The sequence below is a fragment of the Triturus cristatus genome, chromosome 8 (assembly GCF_964204655.1).
Source record: "Triturus cristatus chromosome 8, aTriCri1.1, whole genome shotgun sequence".
Lineage (NCBI taxonomy): Eukaryota > Metazoa > Chordata > Amphibia > Caudata > Salamandridae > Triturus > Triturus cristatus.
The window spans coordinates 1,376,402,720-1,376,422,418 of record NC_140591.1 but is presented as its reverse complement, the minus strand read 5'-3'; the positions used below and the strand labels follow the sequence as shown (position 1 = coordinate 1,376,422,418).

The 19,699-nt window shown below is 42.9% G+C and overlaps 1 long non-coding RNA gene across 1 annotated transcript; it reads right to left on the bottom strand.

Moving 5' to 3' along the window:
- Positions 1-17,091: 17,091 nt before the first annotated feature.
- LOC146805783 (uncharacterized) lies at positions 17,092-18,709 on the bottom strand. Its single transcript, XR_014967510.1, has 3 exons — positions 18,664-18,709; positions 18,439-18,556; positions 17,092-17,208 (listed from the first exon to the last, which is right to left on the bottom strand). It is a non-coding gene; the product is annotated as an uncharacterized LOC146805783 (long non-coding RNA).
- Positions 18,710-19,699: the final 990 nt, after the last annotated feature.

The following is a 19,699-nucleotide window of genomic DNA, read 5'->3' as shown; positions in this document are numbered from 1 at the left end:
TGACAATATGGATATAGACGGAGGTCTACAGCTACATATCTGTAAGTGTAATGTATTTATTTATGTGTTTGTTTATTTTCTGTATTTTTAATGTGTTATTTTACATTTCTGTGAGTTGTATTTACTTGAGTCCCTTTAGTGTTTATTTCTGATGTTGTGCTTTGTGATTGTTAATGTGCTGATTTTTAATTAACTGTTAAACATATTATTTTTATTTATCAATGTTTTTTCCCACGTTATTTGTATGTTTAGTTATTTTATATATTTAATTAAACTTGCTCAAGTTATGGTGGTGTGTACCTTTGTTAAAGTTTGTTGGTTATTGTGTGGGAAGCTATTGACAAGTCTCTACTCACCTGAAGTCCAGGGATCTGCAGGAGGAAAGATACTCCACCCGAGCCCACTAAGATCAATCTTCAGCACGCTGAGTATCAAGTATCAAGGAGGGAAAGAAAGATGGGGGGAAAAAAGGCAAGGGAGAAGACACTTTCTTGTATTGATGCTTTATGTCAGGAGTAATCAGCCCCCTTGGGATGGCTAAGGAATGGGTACTGCTGCCCCAACTGTTCAGCTTGTGCATTTCTACTATCGTCACCAAAGAGAAATTTCCTTAAAATTAAAACTGTGCTCTATAAGTTTCTAAGGATAATGAGCATTCTCCCTCAAGTAAGTATAGATTCACTAGTTTTTTACCTGTATTTATGTTCCAAGTATAAACCCCCCCCCCCCAAAAAAAACTCAGAGTCTTTTTCAGACGAATGTAGTGAGTAGCTGGGAGCAGTCCGCTGACCTTAATTTTGAGTAGTGAAGCTTATTCACCCTTTTTCTTTGTATTGCAGGTTTTTAATTGAGAGTGCGGTGAGGTGAATTGGAAGCTGTTCGTTCAGGGAGGCGTCAAGGACCAGGATCCAGAAGCAGGAAAGCAGGAAGAACAGAATAGATGACTTTAGATTAGGGAACTCTAAGCCAAGCAAGGGTGAGAGGAATGGGTGTATTATGTATAGTACTGTACCCAAGATGACTGACAAATCTTTTGGGCTTTCAGCATTTCATGAAACATTTGAAAAGTGGTCTGAAATGACAAAGGAAGAGGCTTTAATGTTTGGGAAAGGTGGTTTGGTCCAGGGGATCAACAATGAGGACACAAGTAGGAGTGGAGTGAGAGGTAAGGGGACAAGAACAATGGCATAAAGGACACCATTGGACATTGAAGGCGAGAGCAGGGGGTCAAGAATGGTGGCATGGGGGAAAGAGAAAGGGCCTCACCTTCTAGAGTCCAGTGCCCTGCAACCCCAGGGCCACAAAGAGCACAAAGGGGCTGAGAGACCGAGTGGGGACTACAGCTAGGTGTTTTATAATAGGGATTTTAATATTGATTCTCTGTAGTGTTTCCTTCATTGTGCAAAGATTATAATTTACATTGTAGCATGTCGTTCATTTTACTGGTGTGTATACTTATTTTAGGTTTAATGTGGGTTATAGATTGCTTGATTCTTAGTTGTTTGTAGCCTTGTTCTTTATGTTGAGCTTCTATGAATTTGTAAAGTGTAGGTTGGACTCTCGCTAGTGTGACTTGGAAGGCAAAGTGCCATCCTTCTACTGAGTTGTTGGTTGTGACTTGTTGAGCAATGGTGCTGTCATAGACATTCCACCATGGTATTTGCAATTATGATTGGCATCTGTGTCTGGAGTGTTGCAATCCACCAACCCAAGTGTCTTCAAAGAAGTCCATTAGGGGACTTAGTTTGTGTTCATTTTGTTGGTAACATGTGCTATCTCTAAATAAGTTGTAATAGTTAGCTACCTCTGTTACAGGCACATACGCAAGTAATTTCTTTTTTATTTTAAAGGTAAACTGGCTGTTTGTTACATATTTGACACTTTATGCAGATTATTGGAGATGTCTCCAAATACTTTGATTAAAGTGGTAGTAACAGCCCTGAATGGTAGTTTTTCTTTTATGATTTTATGATGGCAATCCGTCTGAGTGTTGTTATTATTTTGTAGTTTTTCTCTGAGACAAGCCTTTCACAATTTCTGCTAGATCTAGAAGCAGGCATTGTAAAGTCACAACAAAAATGTGATAACTTGTTACAATACAGTGGTTAAGTGATTGTTCTTATTACAAATGAATAGTGATGTCACAAATAGACTGTAGTTAGTGTATTAAAGACACGTTTATAGAAACTGTAAGGCTTTAATGTATTATAAATGCATATACAGTAAGGCCTAGATGCAACCTTCTAAAATTAGAGTTCAAATTTTACTTTTAAAAACCCTGGTTTAGAAAGACAAGATGCAGGTTTTTGGAACACAGACACATGTGATGGACGAAAAGTATGTTTATGGTATAGTTTATTTGACAGTCCTAATCTCTCACTTTTGTTTAATGTGTGCCTTCTGCTTTTAAAATAAAAAGGTTTACAGAACCAAAACAATCCAAATGTAAAATACCTTTGCACATACCTTACACTGTGTAACCAAGGGAAACACTGCAAAACATTATGGGAAATGTAGGGAGTAGCTGGGATGGGATTAGGATCTGCCATTGAATATTGTCAAAGGCATGTTAAATGTGATTTCACAAAAATAGCTGTTCTTAATGCATGTTTCTGCAATGCACATGTTAATTATATCCTAATCTCATGGATACTGTAACTTCATTTATATCAAGTTTGACTCGTGCTGCTGAAAACATTTCTGCCAGCCTCATACTTCCTGGAATGCATGATCCCTTAGATCCATCAAGCATCCCTTGTAGTCTCTTGTTGAGATTTTCTGAAACACCTTGAGTAAAGGACAAAGGTGATGTAACAGATTAATTTGAGTTAATGCGAAGATGTTAGCCCTTCTATAATACGCATGATCCCTTTGTAATACTATAACCTCAAATAGGATGAAAGGAGAAATGTTAATGTCGAATTGAAACAATTAAAATATGATCAACATATCACATAATGATCCTTTCACAAAAGAAAAAAGACATTATCAAAGCTGTATGCACAACATCTCACATGCAAAAAGGCTTGTTTTAGGAGTGCAAATCCATGTTTGTTTCCACAAAACCTGAAATTGCACTGGTATAGGATGTATCCCTCTTTATGTGTAACAGTATGCATATACAAATCCAGTAACAATGTGAGGTGTTGCAGAGGGATGCCCTGAAATGTTTTGGATCACACACAAACTCCAGCAGATGTTTATAAAAGTTTTTACACATTCCTGCTTTAAAAATAGTGGGAGAATTATTCATATCAGGGCTGGAGTAGACATCTTATTCGAATCGGAATAGGAAGGTAGCAATGCTAAAATTGGTGAGGATGAAGAAGAAACATTTTTTTCACAATGGAAAAAAGTATTTTACTTCTACAGGAAAAAAGGAAATAAGAACTGCAGTTGCACTAATGCAAAGTTATTTTCCGAGGTAAATTCCAAATTAAGTGCAATAGAGGCAGCAGAAACTCTTTGGATGATCAGAGTTCTTCTAAAATCCTGCAACTTTCATAGATTTCCAAGACGGATCTCAGAAACCCTTCTGATTTCATAAAAGCCATAGTCTGTTCCTGTGTGAAGTATAAAATCAACTGGAGCACGCTTTAAAAATTGTTTTCTGAATCGATCCTTAAGTCTGTACACAAGAATATCTGTAACTTATTTCTTGTCCGGTTAAATGTCAGGTAAGCAAGCATGAAGGTGGCTAGGACAGTTTACCACTGTTGTTTTTCAAAGAAGCAAGAAAGATTGTTGATACTGACACCAATTTACCATGCTTTTTACCAGAAATTTCTGGCTCTGTCCTGCAACATCTTCCTATCCTCATTGTGGCCAACGTTGCATGGCCACCAAGCACTTTCAGTTCCACAATGACCCCTAATCCTTTCAACCAAGCTCTTCAACCCTTTCTGGTTGTGGCTATCCATCCAACTTCTTTCTAAAAACGTTATCCATGCTGCACTGCATTAACTTGGTCCTGCTCATCAAAATTACCTTGCACTGCTGTGCAACAACACTTAACAATCTGGTCCCAATCTACAGCCTGCTCCGATGGCTCTAATTATTTTTAGTCAGAGTCAACTCTATATACCAGTCATATAGTAACTCCCTATTCTAAACTTAAACTCAAACCAAGCAGTTGCAGAAAGGGTATAACATTACTGTATGTGTCCCATTGTTCTGAGATGCTCTTTTTGGGCTGCTGCAAAACCGATTTGCATATGATTGAACATATGTTTTAATGGCAAAGAAGGGCAAAGCAACACCAGAATTAAATGCTAGCTCAACTAATTACCAGCTGCCTTGATGGATTTAAGCATTTCCATCATAATTATTCTCAACGAGTCACACTAAATGTCTTTGGTATGCCCAGACATGTTTTGAAAACTCACTTTGGCTAGAGGCTTAAGCCGCACTTTACCAACACGGTGCATTAAATCCAAACTATCTGAAGTTACGTAAATAGGAAAGCAGAGATTATGTAGCCTAATAGCTTGAAATGCCCTGCTCATGTTTAGTTTGCGGGAAACACAGATTAATCGTCCGATAGGTCAACATATGTAATGCCAGAAAAACATGGATTTGGATGCTTCCCAGTAGGGTCCCTAGTGACTAACAATGATTCAAGGGGTTTTGCTGTTTGAGTGTGTCGCTGAAACTTGGAGAGAATGTCATGATGTGGGTCCCAACCTCAACTGCACCTCAAGGATACTGTTTAATGATGCTGAAATATGTCTGGATCTGCCTTGTTACCATTTACAGAGGATGTAGAGAAGCAGTTTTGCCTCTGCTACTTATTTTTTTTGATGGGCCAAAAGTGATTTGCCTATGTTTGGTCCCCAGCTGTAACGGCACGGATAAAATGAAAATATATACCCTTACTATATCACATACAATATATAGCATGAAAAAATATTGCATACTTGTCATCACTATGTAAGTCTAAGTAAACAGATGTTAACCATGCTAAACCGATGTTATGGGCAGCTAGTGGACAGAGAAAGCTGGGACAACTACAAGATTTATCCAATAGGAGATGTTAGAGATAACCGACCTGGGGAAACTAGGGGGTACAGCAGGTCGAAACCCTTTGAGAGACTAAGATCAGGATATAGTATTCCAAACATTGGAAATATTCCAGTACCACAGGATGAATTATGCATTGTGAGACCATAACCCTAGTGACACGCACATCCCGGATGGTGCTCTTTTATATGACAGAGTACTGTAAGAGACTATATCTAAAAAGAAAGTGTCAATGATTTATAAAACCTTGGTTACTAACATCCCAGTTACTTTAAACACATTGAGGTCCCACTAGGTGATGAATCTAGGGGAAAATAGAGGACACAAAATGGGAGAATGCCTTGCAGTACCCCAAAGAGGTTCAGATTAGAGCGGGATTTAGATTGGTGCAGTTCATCTGATACATAGAATGGATTGCACTCAACCAAGGGTCATGAAAATTGGCTTGATGGGTGCTGATCTCTGTCTTAGAAAATGTGATAAAAGTGTTGATTTCCTCCACACCACCTAATTGGTGGTGTTCTGTATGGGATTGGCCATTATCTAAATCCAATAATGGAGGACACACAGTTTGTGGGAGCTAGATTTATGTTTTTGGAAATTCTGAACAGCAGCCCACAGATAAGGAAAAGTGCTCTGCAACCTTGGACTAATGGTAATTCATCAAAATATTGCCAGACAATGGGGTATCCTGAGATTCCTACTATGACATGGTCATATTAAAATATGAATTTGTGCATGTTTACTGCGCACAAAAGTATGACCTGACCTATGAAGAAAGACAAAGTCTGGGGCCCGAGTTACTTGTTACATGTGACAAAATGAAGGCAAACTGTTTAAATCATAAATACAAGCTCATTTTCTGTAAATTGCTGAAGTCAGTGACATTTACTACCATGGGCATCTTGCTTTTTTTATACTGCTATGTTTAAAATGAAAAGGATTTCTTGTTTTAAAAAAAACCATATACGTACCTTGATAAAGTAGTGGTAGGCAATGGAGTGGACGCAATATTTTTACAGTTCAATATTGTCAGCCTCGATATAGTGGTATACAACTGGTAACAGACGCCTTGTGCTAGGCCCATAACATAATAGGATGCAATTCTGTGGTGCTTTTAAATCTGTATCTGTCCTAGCCTCCACACATCTAATGGAATTTTATGTACTTGTAAGTCACTCCTGGACGCTTTTTGATATAAAGGATGAAAAGATCACAGCTGTAAAACTACATTAACTAGTTATGGAGTCAAACAATCCCAACTTTTACAAGCATATATATCACAAACAACACTCTAATTTGTTATGCAGTGGAAAGAACTTCCCACTCAGATGTTAACTCTATCGCTAAAGACAGGCTGATTTGTGTCACTTCCCACAAGCCGGTATTCCTCTTAGAATGATCATAGAACAACACTTTATAATATATTTGATGTATAAACATATAACTTTTAAAATAAAAGTGTGAGGAAGTTCCACTTTTTGTATGGTAACTCCCATTTTGTTGTGATTGAGGTTGCTGGTTTTGGAACTCTCCACCCTCAGGTACTGCTGACCAGTCCTCAGTATATGTGTTCTGATCCCTACATCATGGTATAAATAGCTAATTTCAAATTGCATAATTAACTTTCTAGTAGCACATTAACAAATGGAATAGAAAATGCGCCCACGGCATGGGAGTTAAATACCACCTGTGGACTGAATCACATATGGTGTAAGGCTGGATCTCTGCGCTCCGATTGGAACACGGAGTTCAGGAAAAACTCCACATTCCGGTGCATAGCAGACTTTACCAGAGCCCGGGAGGTTAGGTTTCATGCTTTCATCATGATCATTACAGTTAGGACGATGAGCATCTGCACTATGCATGTACTGACCAGTAGATGGCAACATGATGCAAAATAGTCTGCTCTAAGCTAGAATCACTGGGTCAGTCTTGTCTAACAGCCTCGCCCTCTCTATGGTGCAGACACAGGGCACATTCTCAGACCGCTGCTCTGCCTGGTCGGTTCATGGGGACTGGCGCCGCAGTCTCTTTGCTCTTCGGGGGGAGGAAGTTATCCCAATGAAGCCGTCGGGGCAGTATGTCATGGCTGAAGTGAGGGGGGCCCTGGGGGCCTGAGATGAACAAAGCCCTAACGGATCCTCTCGCTGGCCTGGCACCGCTGCAGGACAGCCGGAGTCTGGATAACATTAGCCAGTCCTTCACTGCCGGCAAGAGCCGCCATCTCCAGCACCCTGGAGAACCTTGAGCCACGAGGGAGACCTCACCTCACCTGACTCTCTTCACGCCATGGCCAACAACAACAACCTGCAAATCTGGCTGAGCAGCAAGCTGCATGGGCTGGACGGTGGGTGAAGGTGCGGGAGAGGGCGACATGAGCACAACAGTGAGAGCTGCAGGGGTGGTTGTGTGTGCTTATGCATGTAATTGTGTGTGTGCGTGAGTCTGGTGTGTGCCAAGGAGAATGTGTGAGTGCATGCATGCAGGCGTGTAATATATGTGTGAGTGACAAAAAGTAATTTTTAACGGTATTTTTAAAGTGGTGATTATTTCTAGCATTTTGATTGGTGTTTGTGCTAACCGTGTTTTTTCAATTAGGCAGAGTGGAACTTTGAGGAATTCCACGGAGTTTGTATGCAACTCCGCGGCATTCCGCGTAGTGCAACTCCGAGAGCTCTGCCCACTCCTAATATAGTTCCATCCGCTAGGCTGAAAAGGGAAACAAGGCATCAGGCCAACAGGCGTTGCCTAGCTGCTGAAGCTTTTAACCCTGCAGACAGACGCTGCTGAAGCTTTTAATCCTGCAGACAGACCTCTCAAATAAACCATACTTTTAAATATTAAGTAAGTCACACCCAGTTAGGCCTTAGAGCTCAGAAGGTAGTGCCTTGTATTTAAAATTGAAAAATTTAAGAATGTGCAGTTTGCATGTTCCTAGAGTGCCTATGCCCTAACACACAATTTTCACGGTACTGGACTGCAGCTATTTCCATGAGAAAAACATGAAGTACAATAACAATGAGTTTTTGTAACTTTCATTTAGAGTAAGCTGCAAATCATGTTCAAACGCTGTGTTGAAATTGGGTTACTGGTTGAGGGGGTGAAACCATCTCAAGCAGCAACCACAGCCCTTCTTAGGGTTAAGTCACAAGCAAATCCTAAATTAACCTGTGCTCAACCCTCGGGAATCTTGGCACAGAGCAGTTATGCTTAGCTCAAAGACAATGTTTAAAGTATGTATGCAACACTTCAAGCAGTAACACAGTGAAAACACACCACAAAAGGATTCCACAACAGGTTTAGAAAAGTAGAGTAATTTTAATAAATAAAGCAAGACTAAAATGACAAAAATCCAATCAGTATAACTGGAGATATTCAAACTTAAAGGTTTTGGTAAAAATAGTGCCAAAAAGCACAAAAAAACAAGTCCAGGCCAACTGCGGTGAAGCATGTGTAAGCAACAGGGATCCAGTTTGGCCTGCTGAACAAAGTACCTTAAACCCTGGTTTATGGAGCTTCGTGAGGCTTTGCCTCAAGGATTAGTTGTGGAGTCTAAGTGATGTATCAAGGCTACGATGTGAGGTCCTATGTAATTTTCTAAAAAGACTAAGTCAGGAGGTAACATCTTTCATCGGGCCTTCCCACTAGGATTCCCAGCCTCAGGGGCATCGTAGTCAGCCTCTAATAAAGTCTAGGTCTCAATTGATCACACCAATAAATACTATGCTGTTTCTTTGCACTTTGTATCCTAAGAACTTTAAAAAATACACATCTACCTTGACTTGCCTATTTCTCCAGAATCCCCTAATTAAAAATAACTTTGGTGTCATTTGTCTTAATACATTTGTTATGCTTTTAAATATTGTTTGTGGGATTTTTAGTTTGTTTTGTTTTGATTTAAAATTTGTTTGGGTTCTGCTATATAGCTTATACACCTTTCCTTAGTTAAGCCTGTCAGCCCTGTGCCATAGCTACCCACATTTAAATGATTGGAACTGTCTGTTAAACTAAAAATGTTTGCGGACTTATTCCTTGAGGTGAGCTTATATCCACTCAAATAGCCCTGCTTCTTTTAAAGATGATATTCATGGAGTGCTCAAATTGAAATAAAAATATACTGTTCACAATTACTGACTGTTTATCTTTACTGTGTTTGAAATTTTATGCTCATAGTCAACAGGTTTCTGGATCAAATCTCATAAAAAAAGACCAAAGATTAAGGGGCTGATTACAACGTTGTATCAGAGATGGGACCGCCTGACAAGCTGTCGGCGGTCCCGCACCCTGAGTTACAATGCGACGGCCTTCAAGGTGGTCTCAAAGTGTATTCTTTGTATTGCGGCATGTGCTGCTGGCTGCAGCACACGCTGCAGTCAAGAAAATATGGTGTCTGCCATATGGTGCAGGTATATGTAGGGGGCCACCATAGGTCCCCCAAAACCCAACACTGAGGGCTAGGGAGAAGGAAGGACCACTGCAGTCCTCCAAAGTCCCTTTCCTCCAGTCTCTGCATGGCGCCATGAAACGGCTGGTGGGCGGGACATCATAATCCCTACAGCGGTGCCTGACAGGCACTGCCACCATTGTAGCGATCAGAGTGCCCTCAGACGGTCCGACAGGCTCTTTGAGCGTGTCGGATCCATGGTGGTCGGTCCCTCTGACCAACACCCCTCCGCCCGCCATCCTAATGTGGTGGGCGGAAAACATGCTTACGATGGCGGTGAGACCGCCATAGACAGGCTATCAGTGGCGGTCTCACCGTCACTGTAATGAGCCCCATAATGAGGATGTGATCCGTCTACCAATCCTCATGCTAAAGATTTTGACAACCATTTTATTGTTATCATTCACTTCATGGATTATAAAAGACTATTCACAAAGCTTGATCCATGGGCATTTAACGCATATTGGTATAAACTCCTAAGTGATCGCTAAGGTCAGCAAGTGTAGGATTGACTTGCAGTTAATTTTATGTGAATAATTCTTTATAAATTATTGCAGATTTAAGAAACAATTTAAAATGTTTCTTTTTCCTGTATGGATACACCAGCTTCTGAAGAGACAGAGCCTTAATACCCAGGGTTGAGCTGATCTATAAATGTGTTTGATTATATTTAGTTGGCACATGAAGCAAAGGACTGATGTCATCCTGCAAGACAATTGTTAAATACCCGGCCTACCCACAAAAATCCGATATCCTTCAGTAGACCATGTGTGATAACTAGCTCATTATGATCACCAGAAAATTAAATCAAGGAAAACAATATGTAGACAATTCCAAAAAGTAATTACCACATTAATAGCGAGGTTCTCATGGTTTGAGTTCGTGGATTTTTGTCGCTATACCCTGCTTAGTCTCTAACTTCAGGGATGGGGGTTGTGACCCTAGGGGAAAATTAAATTGGAGTTTGGCCCCTAAGGAGAATAGACAATGTAAGGGTCATTCAGGATGTGGACAGATAGCAAGTGATTTGAGTTTAGGATACGTGCACAGGTCCAACACTGGTGAAAACAAGAATCAATCAGTGAAAGAATCTTTATACGATTTTAAGTAAAAATTGTGAAAGACATTTAAAACATTGATACTATGTTAAAAATAATAACAGCAATTCAGAATAAACAGCTATAATAAAGTGCATTAGTTTACCAAAATGCTATCTAAAAACACATCTGGGAACATTAAAACTTAATCACATAGATCATTAAAAATTACCCCTCCATCAATTTCCTATTACATGTAGACATTTTAAGAAAGCAGCAAATGCTAAAACAGATATTAGGGCTACCTAACTTCTGTAAGTGCATAAGAACCTCCCTACACCTTGTAAAAGCAAAATAATTGTAGAATATGCGTAAGACAGAGTTGAAAAGTGCAACAATAAAAATTACAAAAAAACACAAAATCCAATAAAGATTGCTCTGTCGACATGACACAGGGCCAAGGACGTAAGATACTGTCCCAAGCTTTCAACACATCAAAAACGCACAACAGACGCCACACAGTACCTATCCTAAATCTAAAAAGCAAGGACCTCTCACACCGTGAGTGCGCCAAGGTTAGGTAGAATTCCATTTCTCCTGTGGCTAGTGTGATAAAAAGGATGCACACAGAGTGCTCATTAAAAACCTCCTCCAATTTGTGGGACAAACTAAACTCTGCATGATGAGACTTTACCTGTACTCATTTTCGTTGAAGTATCCGGGTCTGTAAACATCTCAGGGAAACCAATGCCAATAAAGCACTTTCTAACGTATGTAAAAAGTTAGATTGTATGTATTTCAGCCTGGTGTTATGAGAGACCTTCTTGGGGTACATCATCATCCTCCCCCATTCTTTGTCTGGGATGTCTTTCCCCAGAATAGTTTCCCATATGGTTTTCAATGCTGCTAGTGCACCCCTCCCTAGCTCATTCAATTCCCAGTAGAACCATGTCACCTAGTTGCAAGTGGAGCAGGTCGAAAGAAGAAGCTGAAGGACTGTGTGTTGGTGGCTCTTCCCGCCCCCTGGCCCAATGAACTCTGAATGTCTGCAGTAAGGCTCCATATGCTAGAAATTGACACTGGGTAGAGCATGGGCTTCGGCCAAGTCTTCAAAGGGTACAAGGGCTCCCTGCAGGAAGCAGTCCCCCACTGTCACAATTCCCATCTCTGTTCAGTCTGCCATTTGGTTGGTTGTGGAACATGTAACCAGATCTCCATGGGGACTACCAACAGCGGTAGTGCTGGTGCATACAGTGCAGCTCTCTCGGTTTATACAAGGTAACAATGCCAGCACTGTAAAGTGGCATGGAGGACCACTCCTAGCTGTAGAATGGCTACTCCCGGGTTCAACAAACTCTTGTCATGTTACTTTTGTAAACGTGGCATCACAGCAGTTCTAGTTTAGCATCCTACCATTATTTTATGTCTTTCAGTTTTTGTTTGGCTTCTGAGTCAGTCTCAAGGGTGGCCTCCATGGTACGGAGCGCAACATCCAGGGTGTTCAGCTCTGCATAAAGTTTCCTGGTGACCTCCACACCACTTTAAGCACCTACCACTCTGTCAAGAAAGATGATGTCAAGCCCTGATTGTGTTCAAAGTAGTCTGTAATGTGCGTTTGGAGGAATTCTCTTTAACAGGCGTCGTCCTGTATTGCTGACTTGAGTAACCATGTCAAGATGAGAGGTGTATTCTCTAGAGGCTTAAATCTCAGTAGGGGGGGGGCAGTGGTTCGAAAGGGTACGCCCAAGATATTTAGTAAAGGTGGCAGAGCCACTCAGCCTCTCTGAAAGGAACATGTCAAGCTTGGTGTGTAATGTGAATATAGGTGAAAAGTAGGAGTAGTAAAGTGCATGACCATGCTGAGTATTCCAATGATCTCATAGTCCCCAATGCTGCGTCCAGTTTCTAAAGCTAGCTTCACAGTATGGGCAGTGACTCCCAACAAGGGGGGGAGGGTGACTGGGCCAGATTGACATCTGCCACACAGTTAAAATCCCCTACCAGCGACACATCACCTCCATGCGTGAGGCCCATCGTCACTGAGAGTGAGTGGAAAAAAGCCACCTGCTCATGGTTAGGCGCGTAAATGCTCCCCAATGCAATCTTTTTGCCCAGCAGTCTACCCCTCACTAAGACATAGTGTCCCTCCTTGTCAATGAGGGATTGCAAACACTCGAAAGGGGTCCACGTCCTCAGTCAAATCTGTGCGTATCTCGCATATTCTGAGAATGACGTGCCGTACAATTGGCCCCTCCATCTACTGAATAGTTGTTCCACTTCCGCACCCATAAGATGCATTTCTTGAACCATAGCTACTTGTCCTCCTCTACATTTGAAAAAGCGGTGTATATTATGCCATTTGGTAGCGGACCCCATCTCACTGACATTCCATGTCAGACATTTAAAGTCCTGGGCAGTAGTGGCCATGACTGAATTACAGGTAATGACAGCCGCCTAACATGTTCTCTTGGTCCCGCAATCCACTCCTTCCTTCCAATTCCCCCAGCAGGGACAGACAAACAAAAAATAATAATAATACATTCCCCAACCTTGAACTCCCTCTCCCCAGGGCAGAGCAGCAATGGCTGTCTGTCCAAACATCACACAATCTTTGGAACATTGACATTAGTACGGTTCCACCAGAGTCCATGTGGGCGTTGGGTGAAGGGGTAGGCAATCACAATTCAGACCCAGACCGCTTGCTCCTCCCTAGCTTTGGCTGCCTAGAAGGAATGGAAGGGGTCCCCGGATCCAAACCATTGTGCCCCAATGCACAGTTCTGGTTTTGGAACAGTTAGTGCCCATACTATCGCTCAGATTTGCTACATATCCTCATCATGAACCTCCAATCATTCACAAGTGGCAGGTCTACTAGGCAAGGCCAGCCCCATTACCAATGTGCCAGATCATCTGCATCCGCTCCGATACCACTGGTGCAGTCTCATTTGGGTTGTGCCACCTGCAGGCTGCTCCCGGAGAGACGCCCGCAAGTCTCCATAGGGTTGGATTCAGAAAGAGCCTCAGACAGGGCCCCTACTCAGCTGGCTGGCCTCCAGGTCGCCAATCATGGTCCTGATCCAGGGTGTCTGTCATCATTCGTACTGTCTGTTTGCAAATTAAACTAAGTCCTCGATTGTTTGAGGATAACCACAGGAGGGCCTTCATCATCCACGAGTGAGCTCTCAATTTTGAATCTGTGTCCTGCACTCTCAAGTTTGAGTGACTGCCAGAGTCCGGGACCATCTGGGAGGAGATAACCGCTGCCGTCTGAATTGCAGTGGTAGTAGTTCTTCAAGTGCCAATTTCACCTGTGTTACCTTGTCTGATAGATAATTGTGGTCTGCTCACAGCAGTTCCATGCCCACTGAGAGTGTGCCAATCTCTTGTTGTGGTGTGCTTTTGGTTTCTGGTATGGCCGCCAGGATTCTATCAAATTGTAGCTGCATTGGGGGTGGCATAGCATCCAAGCTTTCACTCCATCACCAACTGATCCGAACACACCCACTTGTGTGTTTGTTTGCTGGGCCTTTAACTTTTACTTTAATTTTCCATAATTTCAAAAGTGTAAGCTGGAGAGAGTTATTATAGAGGCCGGGGTCAAGTAATCATTTGGCAGATTGCTGTCTTCCTCTGGAGTTACCTGGGAATGTAGCTTTCCCTCCACCACCTCCACACAGCTATAGGTGATGCCCCCCTATAATATACAGAGAGGCCTTAGGTGGTTGAAGGCTGCCACATTAGCGCTGGGCCCAAGAGTCCACAGCGCACCAGTTGTTTTCCCGTGCAAGGGCAGGCACCTAGTGCTTCAGAGGTTCACCCCAAACAAGGGTCAGTCTGGCACATGGCACCTTCTCCTCAGTTGTGGGCCAGTCAGGGCCAATCTCATCTCTGTCCCTGCGAACAGGGCCCCCTTTTAGAGCCCCCAAAGGCTTAGTGCCATATGTCTACTCCTCCGACAGGGCCTGTGTCCGCTACAAGGAGCAGTTTCTTCATGTGCTTATTTCCCTCAGTGCAGTGGCCTAGCTTCAGTGGGCCCGGCTATCAAGTATTCCCCCCAGCTGGCCACAGGGAGGTCCACTCTGTTCAGTAGCTACTATCTGGTTGTTGCAGCATTTTCCAGTTCAAATCCACTCTCTATTGGTGGTCAGGGCTGCAACAGGGTCACGCATCTCAGCGCAAGCATGCCAGCCCCATCAAATATTCATATTCATCTAAAGAATCAGGGCCAAGTAGTGGTCCGTGGGTTACAGGATCTCCAGTTGGCTGCCAACACTCAGGCAGGCTGCTCTGGAGACCAAGCCAATGTGCCCATTCCTGTAGGACTCTCTGCCCCATCTCAAAGTGGGTCCACCGGGGGCACAGCACAGGCCGCAGCATCAGTGGGTGACGAAGCTTGACACCAATAGACAACAGCCTCACCCCCGTCCCTGGGGGGAAACCTCTGCCCGCAGAGGCTCCCAGGAGCCCTGTGCAGTTGTTGGGATGCTCCGTTCTTGTGTTCCGTGCAGCAGGTGCATCCCGTTAATGTCCAGCATTCGGCGACTCTGGCAGGGGTTGCCTCCCGGCACTTCTCTCTGCACTGCCACCTTTTCCCTCACTCTGGGGTACTCACCGGATCACCTTTAGAGGTTGAGTCCACACCCTGTTTTGATCGGTCACGCTGCTCCTGGTCCATGATCGCAGCAGTGAATTGGGATGTCTTTTGAGTTTTCCTATGGTCCAAGCCACCTTCCAGGCGGAGCCCATGTAGTTATGCAGGGTATGCCATCGTTTGGGGGTCACTCAGGGCCTCCTTGATCAACAATGTTCCAGGATAAATGCTTGAGGAAGTGGAGCGATGCAATCACGCCATGTCCTGTGAGTTTACCAGACCCGCCTCAGGTGAAAGGTTATGGTGCTATATCTGAGTGAACAAGGCCTACTCCACTAGCATTGTGTCACTGTTCATCTGACAAAGCTGCGGAAGAAGGACCCTGAAGTAATTAAATCAGTGAGGAAATAGTCAGGGAAATAACAATTATCAAAAAACACACAAAACTTCACTCACATTGATACTTCAAATGTTCAATACGTCCATAGGATTAGAAGCAACCACGGACCAGGAGAATGATTATGAAAAATGTATTTATTTCATTTATTTATCAAAATATATTTTTTTCATGATGATTATATATCAATTTTTTCATTTTTATATGTGATACACAAAAATAACACAATAATAATATAAAACACAACCTAGCCCAGCACCCAAAATAATTACGGAATCAGTAAGTGAGAATACATGAAGGGACCAAAATCTACACATAAAGAGAAGTTACAATAATACCTAACAAAAAAGCTCAGCAAGACAGTAAATGATAAAATACAGTACAACATACAAATAAGGAAAATAATAAACAAAAAGAAAAAAAGCGCAGACGTGCGTTTCGGAGATCCCATGCAACTCATCGAGCTCCTTCTTCAGGGCCCAATAGGTTAGTTTATTTTGAAACAAATCATGGGCTTAATTTCTGACCATATTTTTCAGAATAATGCCGGGCTTCATTCACGTTAAAACTGTTGGTCTGTGGGGGGAAAAGCATAAATAAATATTTGAGAGGAATATAAGGCTTAAACATAGCAGCAGGAGCTAGAACCATTCCAATAAGATTCCGAAAAGTAAGAAAAATTAGAGAAATATAACCAACACCAAGTAGGATGTATAGAGTTATGTATATGGTGACCAAGTGAAAACTAAAGAATAACGAGCGACCACAAAATAGGGAAAGAGATGCTAGAGTAAGCCAACCGCCACCATCTTAAATCACATGTGCACGTCCTCCAAAGATAGGTTATATACAGAAGGATCCACATACTTTCAACAAGATCCAATGCAAGGATTATAACCCTGGACAGGTACAGCCATTAGGTAACCTCTATGGGGCAATCACAGACTGAGGGAACAGAAACAGATAGAAGGCAAAAAAATTGAAAAAATGAACAAAAAACGAAATAATGAAGCCTAGACTCCAGTGTAATGGCAGTGAAACTTAAAAAACTAAAAAGCAGCTAAAAACTAGATTATTGCTCAATACAAGAGGTAGTCAAAAACATAAACACGGCAGAATATGTCTATGAAGTAAGATATAGCTACAGATTTGTCCAATATACTACGAGAAGTTCCTTAAGAGCTAGTCGTGGCTACTAAGGAAAAAATGCTCTAAACCAGATGGTGTACTAAGATCACCAAAGAGGTAAAATGATAATGGCAAGGGGTACATTTTCACAAAAGAGTTAAAAAAAAGTTTTAAAAACATTTCACAGATGGATAAACATACAGATCAGCAAGAACCAGTGCAATGTATAAACACGGATGCAGTGGGAAAATGCTGATGTGTATATGGAGGGAATAAGTGTATGGTAAAAATATTTTACCTATAGACAGAAGCAATAACATAACAAAATGTACCTTCTAATGTAGATAGCCCACCACGTGATATGAAAGTAGGAAGAGTAGTAAGTACGTATCTAGACAGCTCTATACTTGCAATGATGCCCCTAATTCAGCTACATGATCCCTAGGGTAATACTTACATAAATATATGTAGCAAGCGGAATGGGGAATACGATTGAAAGACCAAGATAGATGGGATTAAATCAGTGTAATTAAAATGAAATGGAGAAAAGCCAATTTGATAAGTATGGGCGCCGGCACAGGCAGATGGCCTAAAAATGTAAAGAAAATGAAAAGTAATAAGAAAAATGTAAAAGGCTACCTCTACCGAGGATGGCAACACCAAAATCCATGGAGAAATTAAGGGTTACTGTTAGAAGGCGACCTCAGAGGGGCCCTGAGGGGGCCCTGACTGCCCTGAGACCCACCCTCGAGGTATCGTAGCCGGGCACTGGCGGGAGACTCCTCCGGGGAGGAACCTCGTATCTAGGATCGTACACTCGGCACCACACGACAGAGAGACACTACACGAGGAGTTCTTGAGAGCAAATCTTTATCAGATCGGAGTGGTAGGATCTTTATGATCAGCAAGGCAAAATATATACAAGTAGAGCGTGGGCTCACAAAGTCTTGGAGGGGGGTTAGGAGGTAGCGGGACAGTCTTTGGGGAAAGGAATCAAATGCAGGAGCGTACCCGGCGCACAGATCACAATCCTCGAGCTGGGGGATACGCTTGTCGTCGTGGGGTCCGGCGGGACCAAGAGAGTCTGTGGGAGCTGCGAGTCACTCAGCAGGCTCGAGTATAAGTTCGGAGGTCTTACGATCTTCAGGGAGCCGCGAGTCACTCAGCAGGGCTCAAGCACAAAGTCGGAGGTCTTACGATCTTCGGGGAGCCGCGAGTCACTCAGCAGGGCTCAAGCACAAGTTCGGAGGTCTTACGATCTTCGGGGAGCCGCGAGTCACTCCAAGGCAAATCTGCCGGACAGTCCCAGAGCACCCCTTGTTATAGGGCGACTCCTCTTTGATGTCTGGAGTCTGTGCAGGCAGGGGTGTTGTCACCTGGGGGTCGCTTGTTGGGGGTTTTCTGCCATTGTCCTTTGATCCTTTCAGGGCCGGGTCGGGAGGAGCCCCAGACACCCAGCAGGCGTGGAGCCAGCCCTCGGGGAGGCCGGCGGGTCGATCGAAACCCACCTTCCCAGGGAAGCGCGGAGGTGTGATGGAAACTGCTCCTCCCTTTCTCATCCCAAGGGGAGCGCGATGTCCTCCAGCCGGAGTGGCGCCTCTAGGCTAGGGTCGCGCTGGGGCCGGCGGCCATCTTGGTGCATGAAGTGGGCATGCGGGCCCGGGGTGGCCGAAGGAGGAAGGCCACGGACGGGGGAAGTCCGGGTCGGGTGTGTGTGTTCTGGTGGGGAGGATCGGCTAGGCCGTGGGCTCGGGGCTGGTGTGAGGTGCAGGGGTTAGGTCTGACTATGTTACGAGGGCCGGGTCTAACAGTTACTTACAGATCTAAAAAGCGCAACTGTTCAGGATAAAACAATGATCATGGCAGAAGTTTTCAAAATGAATTTAAGGACCGCGGGTCACCGCTCCTTGTTGATACTCAGTCTGCATAGACACGGTCTGCAATGTATAACAGAGAACCGTGGGGGAAAAATAAATGTAGGGACAAGAGCTGCAGAGAAGTACTAATAGAAAGATGAACATGGCAGCCTAAATAGAGTACTTACAAACTTGCCGCCATCCAGACTTCAGCAGTTCGGGGCCACAGGGCAGCACAACCAGCTATGATCTATGAAGGCTCGAAGTGTGCTACTTATAAGGAAAAACGCGATGGAATGAGAACGGCCACACGTGCAGTTCGAGAAATATCAACGAGATAGCAGAAGGACTATGGGGAAGGTCCCACACTAACACCCCACATGCTGAACATAGAAAGGGGACTGAAGAAGTAACGATGGCCGCCATGATGGAAGGGATCAGGTGTTGACAACATAGTAAAGAGTGCAAAGGAGGGAATAGATAAAAATAGCAAGAAGTATAAAGAAAAAATAAATAAATTAATAGTAAATGGAAGGATAAAAGGTTGTCATGATGGACAATACTAATATTGACAACCTAGAAAAGAATACGAGAAAGGCGGAGCGGATAAGGAAAAAATAAAGAACTTTTTTTAAACTTCTTTTTAAAAGGAACTAGAGAGAAAGTAAAAATAAATATAGGTGAAACAGAAAAATACAATAGGCCAAAAGATAATGACGAGGAAAATGAATCATAAAGTACATGCGCGAAAAATATAAACATGGATGTCTAATGAAGATAACCATAAAAAATCTCAAAGGTGATGGCAGAACCAGTGTTAAAGCAGGAATAAGCATAGGACGAATCAAAAGGTGGATAATAAACAAACGAAAAATGGGTCTCCAGCATGGAATAGTAAGGAGAACAAAACTATAAAGCAGTTAGAAACTATCAAGAGGGCTGAATACAACATCTAGCCAAGGAGACTGATGGTCCAAACGGAAGTCACTTTAATACAGAAAAGGAGATACCAGATTGATATGATAGCATCCTCCCAAGGGAGGGATTCATTAAGCCCTTTATCATATGTCTGCAGAGTGTAGATCCAAAATACCTCCCTCTTTTGTCTCAGGGCATCAATATTACTGTCCTTGGGGGGAAATATATGCTCCAATATGGTCCAACGTAAATCTTTCACAGAGTGCTCAGACTCTACCCAATGGGCAACCAAGGGGGCCCCAAGAC